General features: G+C 32.3%; 1 long non-coding RNA gene across 1 annotated transcript in view; it reads left to right on the plus strand.

The window, feature by feature from the left end:
* The window catches only part of LOC141491923 (uncharacterized), a 224,020-nt gene that overhangs the window by 133,963 nt on the left and 71,750 nt on the right, over nucleotides 1-18,307 (plus strand). The gene's annotated exons all lie outside the window — the stretch shown is intronic.

The raw sequence follows: 18,307 nt of genomic DNA on the forward strand, positions 1-18,307 counted from the left end.
TACTTCCCTGTTTCAATCAATTCTAATGATAGTGACATTCAAACATTGCCAACCCCCCTCCATTTTTCCCTTCACTATGAATGATATTTCTCTTCTCCCAGAACATACTTCTTCCTTATATTTTTTCAAAGATCATTCAAATATAATCAATTCACACCTGCATCCTCTATGTAGACTCCTCCTTACTGCCCTATTAATATTAAGGTTCTTCTGAGTTGCATATGCCATCTTCCAGTACAGTATTTAACAGTTTAATGAAGTTTAGTTTTTATGGAGTATCTTATATTTGTTCTATATTTACCCTTTTATACTTTAGTTGAGTCTTGTGTTACAATTTTGAATTTTCTTTTCAGATCTAGTCTTTCCATTAGAAATGCCTGAAATTACCCTAACACTGAGGATTATACTCAATTATTCTGTATAGATTATTCTTGGTAGTTACATTAACTTAAGAGTTTTTTTTTTTTGCTGCTGTATTCAGAGCTAGTTGTAGTGGTCTAAAATTTTTTGGATTGTGTGATCTGATAAGAGCTGTGGTTATTGATCTTCTGGTTTGTGCTGCAGTATTTACCCGGGAAATTCCTCTGACCTTATGCAATTGCCAGTGCTAGTACTACTCTTCATCATAGAAAATCAGTGGGTCCCCTGCTTTCTTAAAACACCAATTTCTAATGATTAGCAACTTTGACCCAGACCTATATGCGGGAAATAGGGTTGTCAATAAGTATCAGGTTTACTCAGGTCAGCAGTAGGTCCCTGATAATTAATTTAGGAGTAGTTTCTTGAATCCTTTCATCAGTTCTATCCTTAGACCTCCCAAAGGTGATATTGCTGCTGCTACTGGCATTTTCAAGGCCCGTTGTTGAAATTGCACTGGGTCATTGCCACTCTTGAATTTGATTTCACAGCCCTCTTCTTTAGATTTCTAAGTTGTCTTTAGCTAGGAAAATGTCCCACTTTGTCCTTTTGTTGTCTCTGTTCTCCAAAATTCAATTTTAAAGTTGTTTAAACGGGAATGTTGGGAGAATGCAAAAGGATTGCTGCCTGCATCCTACCATCTTGTTCTTCACCTTATACCTTAAAGGTAGTTTTGTATTTATTGAATGGGGGAATTTTGGGGATAATTTTTTTTTCTTATTTTAAGTGGGTAGCTGAAGAGTGGGAAAGAGGAATAAATATTTTTAGACATCTCTCCATCACTATTTTTTTTCAAAAAAAAGGAGATAGAATTAGCATTCTCTATGTATTTTCTGCACTAGCATCACTATTTCATGAGAGACTAGAAAATCAGTGTAGGAGCTTTTCTAGTATGATTTTCAGTTTATTGTACCAAGGAAATGCAAAATGGGATCTATATAGATGAAGATTTATATGGGGGATTAAACACAGTATGCCCATTTGTGTAATCCTCTTTCCAATCTATTGCTCCCAAATAATGCAATATCCCAAAGTATGCTATAGATTAGGCAAGACAAATTCCAAAATTTTTTTCCCAACTTCACTGAATACTCTCTGAATGGCATTGAAGTCTAAGTGTGAACATGTTGACCTACTTTTGCACCATTAGATTAATCTTAAATTTTCTTAGATAAGTATCACTATTAGCATAGGAACTTTACAGACACATTAAAAAATCCACAGCAAAATTAATGAAATCAGTGTGTTGTGTTACTCATCCAGCATAAATATGTGCATATGTGTATGTATGTTTGTGTGTGTATGTGTGTGTGTGTATATATATATATGTATAGCCACACTATATAAGTGGCTAAGTAAATTTTGACTAAATTTACCCTTATACTATTGTAAAAATTGGAAGATAAACCTTTCAGGCATATATATAAACACATGCTGTGGCTCATATTGTGAAGTGGCATAACACTTGGGCAAAGTTGTCTTTTCTTCCCTGGGTTAGAGTGGCTATCCTGTTCTCACAACATCTGGCAACACAGATGGCAGGAAAATTAATAGAAGGGGGGTGGATATCATTGACCTTATGCAAATATAAACAAGCCTTCAGACTATGTTGGAAGGCAAAACATAGCCACTGAACTTAGACAAGGTCTTGAATATTTATATCATTCAATTATCAGCCTTTAAAAGCCTGCACCCAACAATGTCTTATGCCATGGCATGATAACATTTTCTTTAAGTTGTATTAAGACAATTGAATACATAATTATAAAAGATAACAAAATCTAACTTCATTCTGTAATCAAAAATCTAATATGCAAGTCATATTTGGAGGTAAGAATTTGTGGCAAATGTTTCTGTTGATTCTTTATAATTATAGATTATTTTGAATCCATGATAAGCTTCATCCAAGAAACTTATTAAATTGATTGTTCTCTTCAGGGAATTTTGCAAGTAATTTGCAGATTTTGTATTGGTGATAGGATTCAGTCATTGAACAGAAAAAGAACATTTTGCTTGCTTTTATTTATATCCTTGTTTGTAATAAAGACAATCTAATCACTAAAGGGTTCTGAGTTTGTCACTGGCTATGGCCTGAACTTCTCCAATCATTGATAATGCAAATAAAAGATGAATGATTCAGTGTCCATATGATACAATTGGTCCCTCTCTCCTCAGTCTTATCTTCAACTTCAAACTTGTCCCAAGGAATATAGTTTTTCCTTTTACCAATCAAACTATCTTTTCTAGTTCTGTATTGACTCTCCCAATCACTTTTTATTCATAACAAAATGTAAAAAAGGCAAAACATAACAAAGGGGAGTATTTGTAAGAAATAAGTTAAGCAAATGAATATTTTTATGAACATCTCTTTTTTTAATATTACTAGGGAAATTCACCATGTTTTTATGTGTTTGTTGTGTTTATTTTTGGACAAGGAATGGTGAGAAAAGAGGGACTGATTTAGAAAGACCATAAGATGAAGATTACTGATAAGCACGATTTTGATTAAACAAAGTAGAGACCTTTCGTGAAGGTAAAAGACCTATGGTGGATTTGATAGATATATTTAATTATATTGAAGTACTATTATATGGAAGAGGTTTTACTTAGTTCTGTTTGGCCCCAGAATCTCAGAAGGAATGGCAAAGAAAACCAATTGAGAAATAATATATATATATATATATATATATATATATATATATATATATATATATATATATATATAAACAAGCAAATGAAAAACTGAAAAAACAGAATGGCTTGTTTTGTGATTTATTAATTTCAACCTCATGGGAAATCTTTGAACAGAGACAAACTAAACACATCATTTCAAGAATACTTTAATGAATTTTTTTCTGGGTATGGGTTAGAATAGTTACTTTTAATATTTCTCTAGTAATCTATGTTCCTTTGGAACTTTCACCCTCTTCCAAACAGAGAAGGAAAAATGTAAATGTTTTAGCGGGAAGGAATAATAATCATTTTTAATATGATTATTTTTAGACTTTTTATCATTTAACATTATCAAAATAAAATTCTGTGTAAGTCTCTATTAAAAACAAATCAAACAGATAGTCTCTTCCCTGACAAATACTTCTTAGTTATGTGCAAATGTTTATGCAAATAATAGATTCCTTTCCACTCTCATTCTGATAACATTGGTTTTAGATAGTTCCTATTGTTTTCTTCTTTGAAAAAATATTACAATCCATGACAGTACCTGCTGTGTGTGAGGCATCTTCTTAAATATGTTAATATTCTAATACTAGTCATGTTACATTTTGAAAATACAGTGAAACAGAAGGGCATTTCATGTTGAGATAATCACATTTCTCAAATTTTCTAATATCCATTTAACCATGAAGATGTGTTCTATAGCAATCAGTATTCTTTTCTTTCTTTCCTATTTTTAATCATTCTAACACTGACAAGTTTTGCCTACTGAAGAAAAGCAGGGATGATGCTATGTTATTCTTGATGGAGAGGACAGCTTGCACTGATGAATCCCATGCAGCAGGTGTCTGATGGACCATTATTTAATCTCTGCTTTGGGAAAGAGCAATCAAATGGTAGCTGTTGGTATTTGTTTAATAAAAACTCCAGATGTTGACAATGTTTCCCCATGGCCATTGATGTATAATGATTTGCACACAGCTGCTAGAAACCTCCAAACACAAACATGATGCTCAATTGTCCCAGAGATTTTTTCTTTACATATCTTATGTATAGCCCTCATGGTATGATGCACATATTTTTCAAGTTCTAAAATGAGTCAGATGCTGATAACTTATTCACCTTTATTTTGAAATCATCAAATAAGACTGCATAATATTTTATTGAAGGGAATTTTCATCTGTCAATATAGTGTCAATGACTGCAATCCTCTAACTAACCTATTGAAATAAGCAGAGATCCTAGATTATAGGCTTGCTACTGTACCAAATTCACCCATATCAATTGAAAAATATCTAAATTAAATGTAATGCAAAAGAATAATTGGAAATGGGGTGAACAAAAGGGAAGAAGAGAGGGAAGAAAACATAGGGATAGCAGAAAGGGTGGGGGCAGACATTGGTTGTGGGTAATCTACTTTGGTATCTGTGGGGAAGGGGGATTGGAATTGTAAAAACCTTATGTCTAATAAACCAATCATGAGATTGTTAGAATTGTTCAACATTGAGGAAATGAGTGTTTATATCACAGATGTCTTTGTGACTTTGTGATAAGTAGAATATGTTTAAAAGATATATTATAAATGCCTGAACCTTAAGATTTGGCAACAGATTGGATATGTTGAGAGAGTATCTCAAAGTAGTTGAGACTGACACCGATAGTTAATAAATACAAACTACTCATAAATTTTAATACATTGTTGTGTATTGTGTTGTTGTGGTTGTTGTTAAATAATGAAGCAACATTTATGCACATATTTATTTTGTCTGGAATGAAAAAATAACTTAAAGTGAGGCAGAAAAATGCTAATTTTCTTTCTTTTTTATCAGAAGATTAAAATTCCACTATTCCATTCATCAGTTACTTATCTTCCTTTTACGAAGCTCCACTACTACTGCAAAGATTTGGAAGTAACAAGGAAAAGTTCTTAAACTGAAGTCAAATATCTGTTATTTTATTGGCATTAGTGGTCATTCCACTGAAGTCAATTGCTTTATGTCTATATTATAATATGTCTTAAATTGAGTTGTCTGAGGTTTAAAGAGATTATGTCATTCCAATGGCCATAATATAATCACTGTCAAAGGCAGAATTTGATTTGAAGATTTATTGACTCAAAAGGTGAGAAAAACAAAAATTATGACCCCACTTCCCTCTAAAGCAAAGCTTAATATATGGTGCAGTATATGGTAATCATGGAATGATGTTGCTAGGGGGTGATGGGGGAGGGATGGGGAATGGGAAATGAATGAGACAGTATAAATGCCAATCCAATATAGTAGTGGCAATAAAGAGGAAAATACAACCTCAAGTACAACCAAATTATGAGAGGTAGTAGAGAAGGTATGCCCTGGAGTTGTTGCACTAGAGAGAGATACATCTCATGGTGTTGTTGATCAACAAAAAACCAGGAGATAGGGTATGGAGATCAGAGTCTTTCTAGGGAGTGAACATGTCCTGCCTGATAGGAAATAGTCCCCTCCAGTGTCAACATCTGGGGAATTGTTCCATTCAACCCATACCAATTAGCTCTGGAATTTAGCATTCTATATTTTAGTCTAGTATCTCTTGTAGACAAAAATTCATTGTATGCCAAATTGATCAATGTTCTTCAACTTGATTGCAAATATTTTCTGTGATGACTGATTTTCATGATAGAAAAAGAAACTTTTGTAATCTCTAAACTGAATAGTTACCTCCTTCCGGTTACTGAAATGAATATAATGACTGGTGCATAGTAGGCATTTGATGAATGAATTAATTTGCATAGCCACTATATATTTCCTACAAAAATTGTAGCATTGAATGTAAAAAGAACTAGATTATTTCACTTAAATTTGATCCCAGACATTGTGAAAAAAGAAAGCGTGATGCTACCACAAGTTCATCTAAAAACAGAGTATATACACCAACTAAGGAAACCATGTTTATCTTTTACCAAAATTACTGCTATGATTCAAGGCATAAAGCCATTGCTGCATAATACTAAAATAATCAAATTAAATAAAAATCGGTATAATCTTAAAAATCATATTGGTATTTATTAAGTATATAATTTTGTGAAATTCACATATTCTCATCTCATGATTTCATTGATGATTTCAAGGGAATGAATTCACCTTGCTATCTATAATTATATAATACTTTTTAAAAAGTTCTTCCAAGTCAATAACCATAAACTTTCAAAACTTTATGGTACAAAGGGACATTTTAATTCACTTAAGTAATATGACTAAGGAGAATCACATAAGAGTAAGGCATCTATTTTTGGCCAGCTAAACTGTAATAATTGCTTATAATTACTTGATTAGAATATGCACATTAGAATATTAATGCAAATCATTTAACATAGACTAGATTGTAAATAAAGCATATGCAATAGAGCATGAAGAATGACTGACATTTAATCTTGAAATTTTATACACATTAGTACTTGTGTTCTGTTTTGTCTTGATCATATGAAAGATTATTTTGAAAAGAGAAGTAAAATTCAAGAACAATTATCTTCTTTGTAGAATTTTATAATAAAAAGGGGGCAGTTAGGGGGTGAAGTGGCTAGAGTATCAAGCCTGAAGGCAGGAAGATTCATCTTTCTGAATTCAAATAGTAGCTGTGTGACCCTGGAAAAGAAATATAACCCCATTTGCTTCAGTTTCCTCATGTCTAAAATTGAACTTGAGAAAGCAATGCCAAACCATTCTGATATCTTTCCCAAGAAAACTCCAAATAAAGTCACAGATAGTTGAACAAACTGAAACTTAAATGACTGAAGAAAAACAAATAATTGCAATAGTAAACTTTATATCATAAAACTAAGATCTTTGAGTCTAGTGATAAATATTAATGCATTAATATTATAGTAATAATATATTACTATCAACTTCCTCCTCCAAAGTTACCACTTTTACATATTCCTAAAGGAAATAAACTTTAAGGAAATAAAAAAGTAAAAAAGACATTTTTTTTCACTGAAGTCACTCATAGTGGTCATCTAGTCCATATGTTAGATTATACAAATATACTGAAGCCCCAAGACATGAAATGACTTGCCCAGAGTTACACAGGTAGCAAGGAGCAGAATCAATATTTGAAGCAGTCTATTGACTCCTCTGAATAAAATCTTACATTGAATCACTAGCTTTATAAAAACCTTATCCTTCACCAAGTCTTTGAGTACATGCATATTATATGTTAGATTGACACTTTACCCACTAGTCCAGATCAAACCCTTCTAACTTTGTAGATGGTATTTACAATTTCTAAGACTAAAAATGCAACACTTCTTAGAAAATGTACCAATGAGCTTGACAGTACTTCCTTAGTCTGGTTCTTAGTTAAATGGCATCACCAGCTCTTATTGGTTCAGAAGGTTTTGTTATATTTCCAAAACCTTTTAAAAAACAAAAGAAAATAATCAAGTTTTCTCTATGTCATTATCCATTATCATAATAGAACATGAGTAGAGAAAGTTTAAAAATATGCACGTAGTTTCCATCGGCAATTTTCACTAAATGGAAGATTATTTGATTCAAGCCAATTATCTAACCAAAAACCTATGTATCAATTATCTACAACATTTTTACCTAAAGTTATAATTTCTACAACCAAACATATATACATAATTATGAATATTATGTGCCATTAAAATATATTTTGGGAATGAAAATGATATTGTTTCTTGCTTTCTTCTACATTCCTCCATATTTTCAGCTCCTTAACAACAAAGCCTGTCACTTACATGGTGGAAGTTTAACAAATAGTCATTGACTGAATTGAGATCAATGCTTCATTTTTACTTCAGTTATTCAATACTTGATATAGGTATCCCTTCCCAATGGATCTTTTCCTCATAGGTATCCTATAATATTAATAGTTTTATATTCTTTGAAATTATGATAAAGGATTGAGAGATGTTAAATTTGCCACTATTTAGGATTAAATTAAAACATATTGAAAAATATGTACATTAATTAAGAACTGAGAAACTAATAATACATTTTATCTAAATTGCTAATATATTTCTGTTATTTTTATTAAAAGTGGAATAGCAAAGAGGAAGGACACCAGATTCAGAAGAGATGCATTGAGGACCTAGATTTGTTGCAAGTAACCCTTCCAAATATTAAGTATTAGTATTTAGAAAAGAGGAATAGATAGACACCAGCATTTTTCCTTTAAACAGATGTTATGTTCAGACAATCAGAGAAAGGTACTGTTAGAAATTATTTTTGCTTTCAATGGTAGATACATAAAGAAAAATAAATTATACATATATATGTTTATGCCTTTATATAAAGCCATATATGTATATCTGAATCTATGTAACTGTTTGTCTCTATCTCTTTATCTCTCTTTGTGTCTGCCTGCTTTAACTCTCTGTCTCTGTCTCTGTCCCTTGTCTGTCTGACTGTTTCTCTTTCAAAAATAATTAGGATTCAGAGAGTTTGTGCCCTGTTCTAGATTGCAAAATAATTAATAGTGACTATCTTCTATCAGTTAGACTTGGATTCAAACATGATCTCAAATTCTTACTCTTTCATCAATTAATGAATGAGACCAAGACTTTGGACAAAAGAAAATAGCATTAATAATCAAATTTAAGCAAGATAATAATTATTTTTTCTTATCTACTTCTTGTTTTACAGTACCTGATAGTAGTAATAATCATCTTGATAATTCAGTTCAAGTAAACATATCTGCAGCAACGTTATTAAAGCCTACATTGAAGAACATTTCTTTTTTTTCAGTTTTCTTGTATTTGTAATTATATAGTTAATTATATTTTAAAAAATCCCAAAAGACAGACCCCCAAATTTTATTCCCTCTAGAAATATGAAAATAATTACTATATAATGAATGAGAAGTAGCATTTCATAGAGTTTAGAGGAAATAGTCTTGGAACCAGGAAAACTCAGGTTCGAGGTCTTTCTCTCATAACTCAAATGTGATTCTAGAAAAGTTACATAATCTGACAGCTCTCTAGGAAACTCCCTAACAAAGGGAGTTTCAGAGAAAAGGCCAGTCCTGATCATTAAAGAAATTTTCCTTTATTTGGGAATTCCCAATATTGATGAAATCACAGATCTACTTATTTTCTTGATTGACTGAAACATGCAAAATAATGGTATATTGCAGTATTGACAGAAGTATAACTATTTTTAATGTGAAAATTGGATATAAAGAGGGAAGATATTAAGCAAGTTTTGTCTATCTTTCTATGGTATGGTCTTACGAATGAAAGTATTTTGGAAAGTGTATGTGCTTTTTTTAAATTTCCAAAATAAAATGCAAAATAGCTATCAATTTGTTTTGGAAATACATATGGTAGGCTCAATAATTTTAAGTAATATTAATTCAGATATAAGTATTTCTTTATTCATTTATTCATTCATTTGTTTGTTTAATTCACTGATTGATTGACTGATAATTTGGTAAGTAGTCCAGCTTGCTATAGAAAAAATTCAAGATGATTCAAATTTTACTCTTTAGTTCCTTATAGCACTGTAAGGCAACCACAGTAATCATTACTAAGCAATTTGTGGCTTAGGATGCTTATTATCATAGGGAAGAAAAAAACTCAAAAATAATTTATTCACTTAGGGAAGAAATTGGAGTTACCTGAAGATTTTTATTCCATGAGAAATAATTTTCCTAGTTATTATTGAATGTAATAATAAAGATGGAGAGTATTACTAAGCATTAAGGTCAGCACCACATGAACTTTGTCTATCGCTATTACAAAAAATAGTGAGGCAATTTTTTCCAAACTTGGACAATGAGCAAAAAGTTTTATAATATCAAAACAATACCAACTAAATACTCACACATTTATTTTTAATTAAAGGTCAAATATACTGGCATAAAAACCATGTATTTTCAACAAATGATAGCTGGTGGTGATTTAGACATTTTAATTTTCTTTTCATTTTCGTATTCACATTGTAATTAATATTATAAGCTTAGACCTTTTAGATTTATTTAAAGAAGGGAACATAAAATTTGGAATAGGAAAAATAATCACGAACCAGATATTGTCTTATCTAGGAGATATCATCTATAGGACTATTGTGGCAATAGATAGCAGCTGCTTCCCTCTAGCTTTTTGCTATACATGTGATTTTAAAATATTTTAAATATTGATACCAAGGGCTGGCTAGGTGGCAAAGTGGATAGAGCACTAGCTCTGGAGTCAGGAGTATGTGAGTTCAAATCCGGCCTCAGACACTTAATAATTACCTAGCTGTGTGGCCTTGGCAAGTCACTTAACTCCATTGCCTTGCAAAAAAATAAAATAAATAAAATAAAATAAAATAAAATAAAATAAAATAAAATAAATAAAATAAAATAAAATAAAATAAAAAAGATATTGATACCAAGATCCAGCTTGCCATTTGAATTTATAATTTATCAAATATGATCATCATAATAATTGTTTGGAATAACATTTAGTATTTAAGAAAGTTTCTCTTGTGATTTTCAGAAACTGTTTAACACTATTATTCTTTCTGTGGCCAATCATATAGCTAGAACCTTGTAAACCAACAGAAAGCAGCTCCCTCTGAAAAATACTCTGCCTATATTTAGCTCAATCCTCTTTTTTTTCCAAGCCTAAATGTCAGTTCTAAAATTATTGAGATTTAGTGACTCATAAAGTTCAAAAAACAGTCAATGGCATCTCTGATCACATCTAACTAGAACTTAAGACCATCAGTAGATCACTCAAAAATATTTAAAGTTCTTTTATGTTTTCTTATTAGAGAAGAGATATAGTTTGGAGGAAACATAAAGTCTCATAAAAAAGACAGTAAGAAGAGTGATATTCAATTTCTATTCTTACAAGTGACTGTAAATTTGGGCAAATCGTTTACCCTCTCCAAAGCTCAGATTCCTTATTTATATGGTAGGTGTAAAAACACTTTCTTCTACCTAAATGATATAAAAATTATTAATGAGAAAGATACTTTGTAAAATGTAAAATTCTTAGATGCTGGATCTTTGATCTTATTGGTACAAAGATTTCCCAAGTTTATAACATCCCTCTACCAAGGCAGGTCAGTACTATTTCAAAAACTTATAGGCTTGAAGATTTGGCAAGAACCCCATTTAATAAAGAGATTTGACAGGGGTCACCCAGCTAGTATATGTCAGAGACAAATCTTTCTGTTTTCTAGGCTTCCTCTCTATAAGAAGATTGTGATTTTTTTTTAGGTTTTTGAAAGGCAAATGGGGTTCATATACCATAACTTGTTCAGCCATTCCCCAATTAATGGACATTACTTTAAATTCCAATTCATTGCAACTACAAAAAGAACTCCCATGAATCACAGTTGTTTTAATTTGCATTTCTCTAATCAGTAATAATTTGGAAAGTTGTTTCATATGATTATATATAGCATTAATTTCTTCATTTGAAAACAGCTGGTTCAAATCCTTTGAACATTTATTAGTTGGGAAATGACTTGTAACCTTATAGATTTGATTCAATTCTCTCTATATATTTTGGGAATTAGATGTTTATTAGAACCCCTAGCTGTGAAAATTGTTTCCCAGATTTCTGTTTTCATTCTAATCTTGACATCATTGCTTTTTATTAATGCAAAACTTCCTAATTTAATATGTACTCTATTTCTTGTTTGGTTATCAATTTCTTCATTTAGCATAAAGTATTTCTTGATATGTTAACTGGTCTATGGTATTGCCTTTTATGTCTAAATCTTTTACCCATTTTGAACTTATTTTGGGATAAAGTGTGATATGTGGATTTATGTGTACTTTTTGCTATACTATTTTCCAGTTTTTCCCAACAATTTTTCTGAGTAGTGACTTCTTATCACATTACCTAATGTATTGGGTTTCTCAAAAAACAGATTACTAGAGTCATTTATTATTGTTCTTTTGTGCTTATTCTAATCCACTGACCCATTTCTCTATGTCTTAACCAGTATCAGATATTTTTTTTTAGGTTTTTGCAAGGCAAATGGGGTTAAGTGGCTTGCCCAATGCCACACAGCTAGGTAAATTATTAAGTGTCTGAGACCGGATTTGAATCCAGTTATTCCTGACTCCAGGTCTGGTGCTTTATCCACTATATCACCTAGCCACCCCTCAGATAATTTTTAATGATTGTCACTATATGGTGTAGTTTTAGATATGTTGGATCAAGGTCACTTTCCTTTACATTTGTTTTTTATCAGTTTCTTTAATATTCATCACCTTTTGTTGTTTCAGATGAATGTTGTTACTATTTTTTTGAGCTTAGTAAAATAGTTATTTGGTAGGGTGATTGGTATGACACTGAATAAGTAATTTAATTTAGGTAGAATTGTCATTTATATTATATTGGCTCAACTTATTATTAATAGCAATTGAAATTTTTCCACTTGTTTACATCTCATTTTATTGTGTGAGAAATGTTTAGTAATTGGGTCCATATAATTTATGGCCTTGTCTTTGGAGGTAGATTCCCAAGTATTTTATTCTGTTTGCAATTACTTTAAATGGAATTTCTCTTTCTATCTCTTGCCTTTGAACTTCATTCTTCATCTATAGAAATGCTGATGGTTTATGTGAGTTTAGTTTTTTAATATTCTGCTACTTTGCTGAATTTATGAAACATTTTAAATAATTTTAGATGATTTTCTTGGTTTCTTAAATAAGATCATCTGCATAGAGTGAAAATTTTGTTTTCTCATAGCAAACTATAATTCCTTCAATATTTTTTTCATCTCTTATTGCTAAAGATAATATTTCTAATAGAATATTGATTTGTAATGGTGATAATGGGCACCCTTGTTTCACTCCTGATCTTTTTGGAAATGTTCCTACTTTATCTCCATTATATATAATATTTACTGATGTTTCATTTAGATATTGCTTATTATTTTAAGGAAAACTCCATTTAGTCTTATACTATTTAATGTTTTTAATATGAAGGGATATTGAATTTGGCAAAAGCTTTTTCAATATCTATTGAGATAATCATATGATTTCAAGTGATTTTGTTATTGATATGTTCAATTACAGAGGGAGTTTTTCTAATATTGAACTATCCTTGCCTATCTGATCATGGTGTATTATCTTAGTATCTTAGTATCTTAGATCTTATCTAATCTTAGATCTAATCTCTTTGTAAAAATTATTTAAAATTTTTGCATCAATGTTCATTAGGGAGATTGATATCAGAACTATATTGGTGTTATAAAAGGAATTTGATAGAACTCTTTCTTTTCTATTATTTTTTAAATAGTTTACATAGAATTGGAATTAATTGCTTCTAAAATGTTTGGTAGAATTTACTTGTAAATCCATCTGGACCTGGACACTTTTTTCTTAGGGAGTTTATTGTTGGTTTCTTCAATTTCATTTTTTTTTCTGAAATGGAGTTATGTAAGTACATTTTTTGCCCTCTGTTAATCTGTGTAGTTTGAATGTTTGTAAAGATTTATCCATTTCACTCAGGTTATCGAATTTATTGGGCAAAATTGCTTTGAATATCTCTTTAATTCCTTCTTTATTGGTGGTGAGTTCAGTCTTTCCATCTTTGATACTTTAATTAGACTGTCTTCTTCCTTTATTTTTAATCAGATTAACCAAATATTTACTTAGTTTATTGATATTTTTCACAAAACCAACACAGTTTTATTAATTAGATCAATTCAATTGATTAGATCAATTTTATTCATCTCTCCTTTTATATACAGAATTTCTAATTTGTTTTTTAATTGGGGGTCTTTAATTTATTTTTTTTCGCACTTTTTTAGTTGAATACTCAATTTATTGATTTCTTCTTTCTCTATTTTAATCAAATAAGGACTTAGTGATATAAAATTTCCTCTAAAATATTTTGGCTGCCTCTTGTATGAAATGACTGATTGATTCTATGATTTTGTGTTTGATTCCCTTGTTCTTTAAAGATAACTTATTTAATTTACAAGCAACTTTTGCTTTATCTTTTGATGGCCCTATATTACATGTATTTTTTTATTGAATTATGATATGAAAATTATTCATTTGCTATTTCTTTATTTCTGCATTTGACTATAAGGTTTTTATGCCCTAATACATAATCAATTTTAGCGTAAGTGTCATATACTGCAGAGAAAAAGCTATATTCTTTTCTATCCCCATTCAGTTTTCTCTAGAGGTCTACTGTATTTGTTTTCTACAATTTTATTCACCTTCTTAACTTCGTTCTTGTTTAATTTGTGCTTGGATTTATCTAGTTCTGGGAGAGGGAGTTTGATTGGCCGCATTATTATAGAACCTTCTCCCCCCTCCACTATAATAGGTCTTTCTGCCTCTTCTTTTTTTCTATATCTACTAATGCCTAGTCTTCTCATTCTTTTATAGTTTTTTTGTTTTAACTCTATCTTGTACTTTTTTTCCCTTTTATCAAATTATATACCTTTTATCTGACCTGATAGAAGTACTACCAAAGTATAATGAATCTAAGTTTAATTGATTGAATGAGTGAGTGACTGATAAACAGCATCTCCTCATAATCACTAAGTACCCTCTTCTCTTCTGTCTCATTAGAAAAATATTCCTCAAGAGTAATGAATTATGTTGGATTATAATCACTTTATACCTAGCCCATTTTCAAATATCTGCCCTGGACACATAATCTTCATGCAAAGCCCATTCATTTCATTAACCATTTGCACTGCCTCCTCCAAGCATATTCTATTCAACTCTAGGCAAAGCATCAAGCTTGGCAAAATATTTTGATGATAGTTTCATGTCCAATCTCTCTATGTATACTCTCTCCCTCCATCTCTATATTATTCCAACCAAAGTCTTACAGTCCTCCCCAACCAAATTATCATGTACTCTCTCTCACACTCTCCCTTTAACTTCCCAACCATGGTACTTAAACCTTTCTTAATTAAAATATGAATTATCATGAGATCACATCCTAATCTATTTATGTCCAACTCTTCTAAGTAGGTTTCTATCCTCTGTCCCTTTGAAACTACAAACTTCTAAGTATCTAGTAAAATAAAGTCACTTCTGACAATTAATTATAGAGCCTTTAATTAATCTAAGTACTGGGACACCACAAAGGCCTTTCTTAATAACTTTACAATTGATTGTAAGGTATAGGAGACAATGTCCCAGGACCGGTTGTCTTGCATAGGATGCCCTCATCAGAGAAAATGCTGAGCATTATGAGCGAGACAGAATTTAAGAAGATTTAAAGAAATATGAGATACACAAGTTTAGATCAAACACCCCACATTTTCACTGGAACTATTTGTGTATGACCTATGGTAGAGCATTCTGAGCTAGTATTGGTCTGATCAGTCACAGTCAAATGCCCTGTAATTTGTCTCAGATATAGTGATATCATTTTTGTATTCTTTGATAGAATTACAAGAACCAAATATACCCATATCCTCTAAGTATGATGTTTCCAACTATATTCAACTTTTTAACTACCCTTAGAGAAACACAATACCCAAGAGTTATATTATCTTCCCTTGTAGGGTTGTAAACAATTTAATATTCTTGACTAACATTTGACTTTTCCCCCTTTCCATTTACCATATTAGGTATCTTTTTAGTCTTGAATATGAAGATTGAATTCTCTGTTCAGTTCTGCTCTTTTATCAAAGAATTTTGGAAGTCCTTTATTTCATTAAACATCCATCTTTTCCCATTGACAATATATGCTGAATTTTGCAGGATAGTAAATTCTTGATCATAATCCTAGGTCCTTTGCCCACTGAAAAATCATATTCCAATTCATGCGATTCTTTAAAATTGAAGCTGATAAGTCCTTGATAATTCTGATTATGTTTCCTTTGCTTTGAAATTGTTACTTGGGGTGGAGCCAAGATGGTGACAGGGGAAGAGCCTCTCTTAGGTGCTCTCTATCAAAACTCATAAAATAAAGACTCTAACTAGAATTTCAAGGGATCCAGTGAGGCAGTTCTCCATCCCACTGTAACCTGGAAAATAGCGGAAAGACTCCACTCCATGGGGTTAGAGGGATAGCCCACCAAAGTGAAGGAACTTCAGTCTCCCAGAGGCAGCCCCAGAGCACCTGGGAACTACACTGTCAGAGGGGGCAGTTTTCTGACCTATACCTTGGGGAACAGTGGGCACAATTTGGAAGATCAACTTGGAAGATCACTCTGCCAGAGTGAGCACATGAAGCCTAGCCCTCAGGGCACTCAGTGAGCAGCCTGGCCATGGCAGCTCAGATCCAGGAACCAGAAGCAGTCTGAGTGGTTAACCAGGCAACTGAGTCTTGGGTGCTGAGCATAGGTAGGGAAGTGGAGAGAGACCTCCAAGGTCTTTCCTCTGTACCTGGAACAGGACTCTGGGGTTATTCATATCCTGATCACAGCCTAGGTCCACCACAGAACATCAGGACTCCCAACTTCAGCCCTGTAGCAAAGGGGTGGTCATTCACAGACCAGGAGGGAAGACAGAGCTTCACACACTGAGATTCTTGTGGGGGCGTGGTGTGCTAATAATACTCAAAAGCTCAGGAAGCAAGCCAGGACCAGACACAGGCTGGTGAAATGAGTAAACAGAAAAAAGATGAATATCATTGAGAAATACATTGTCTGTGATCCCCAGAAGGATCAAAATCTGAAGTTGATTAAGAAAAATGGAAATTGGGTTCAGGCTATAAAAGAGTTCAAAAAAGATTTTTAAAATCAAGTGAGATAGAAGAAAAATTGGCAAAAGAAATGAGAGAGATGCAGGAAAAACATAAAAACGATGTCAGCAGTTTAGTCAGGGAGATCCAAAAAAATGCTGAAGAAAATAGCATGTTAAAAACCAGTTTAGGTCAAATGGATAAAACAGTTCAAAAGTTATTGAGGAGAAGAATGGTTTAAAAAAGCAGAATTGGACAGATGGAAAAAGAAATAAGAAAGCTCTCTGAGGAAAACAAATCATTAAGATCTAGAATGGAGCTGAAGGAAGCTGCTGACTTTACAAGAAGTCAGGACACAGCACTTCAAAACCAAAAGAATGAAAAATTAAAAGAAAATGTGAAACATCTCATTGAAAAAAACAACTGATCTGGAAAACATATTCAGGAAAGATAATTTCAAAATTATTGGGATACCTGAAAGTCATGATCAGGAAAAGAGCGTTGACCTCATTTTTAAAGAATTCCTACAAGAAAAATTGCCCAGATATCCTAGAAGCAGAGGGCAAAACAGAAATTGAGAGAATCCACCGATGTAACCTGGAAAAAAGATCCAAAAACAATCCAACCCCCAGGAATATTATAGCCAAGCTCCAGAACTCCCAAGTCAAAGAGAAAATATTACAAGCATCCAGAAGGACACAATTCAAATATCGTGGAGCTGCAGCCATGATCACACAGGACCTAGCAGCAACTACATTAAAGGCTTGTAGGGCTTGGAATATAATATTCTGTAAGACAAGAGAGCTTGGAATGAACCTGAGAATCAATTACCCAGCAAAACTGAACATCCTCTTCCAGGGGGAATAGATAGACTTTCAACAAACCAGGGGGATTTCAAATGTTCCCATTAAAATGGACAGAGCTGAACAGAAAGTTTGATATTCAAATACAGGACTCATATGAAGCATAGAGAGTGGAGGAAAAGGGCAAAATATGAGGGACTTAATAATGATGAACTACATGTATTCCTGCATAGAAAAATGTTACTGATAATACTCATAAGAAAATTCTCATTTAATAGAGCAGGTAGAAGGAGCTATTATAGCTGAAGCATAAGAGAGAGCTTAGTTTGAAGAAATGTATTGTAAAAATGGAGTCAATGGCTAAAAGGCAAATGTAATGGAATTAAGAGAAAAGAGGTTTAATAGACTAAGATATTTCATATAATAAGATTTCTTTTATTACAATGAGATATTGCAATGATATGGAAGTGGGGAAGGTGAGGGGGAATGAGGGAAACTTCACTCTCATCAGAGGTGGTTCAGAGAGGAAAATGCATACTCAATGGGGTATAAATATCTAGAGTAAGAAGGAAAGAAGGGGGACAGAGGGAAGCAGGGCAATGTGAGTGATGGAGGAGAGGGTGGACCATGGGGGGAGTGGTCAGATATTAAAAATTTTCTTTTTTCTTCTTTCAAGGGGCTGGGATTGGATGGTCTGTCTGGGACCACAGGGCCAGGTGGTTGCTTGGCCTTAAGGATTGGTATGTGAACTCAGGACCTCTTGGCCTCAGGGTCAGTGATCAGACTGCTGCTCCACTCTCCTACC

Source organism: Macrotis lagotis, chromosome 6 (genome assembly GCF_037893015.1).
Source record: "Macrotis lagotis isolate mMagLag1 chromosome 6, bilby.v1.9.chrom.fasta, whole genome shotgun sequence".
Lineage (NCBI taxonomy): Eukaryota > Metazoa > Chordata > Mammalia > Peramelemorphia > Peramelidae > Macrotis > Macrotis lagotis.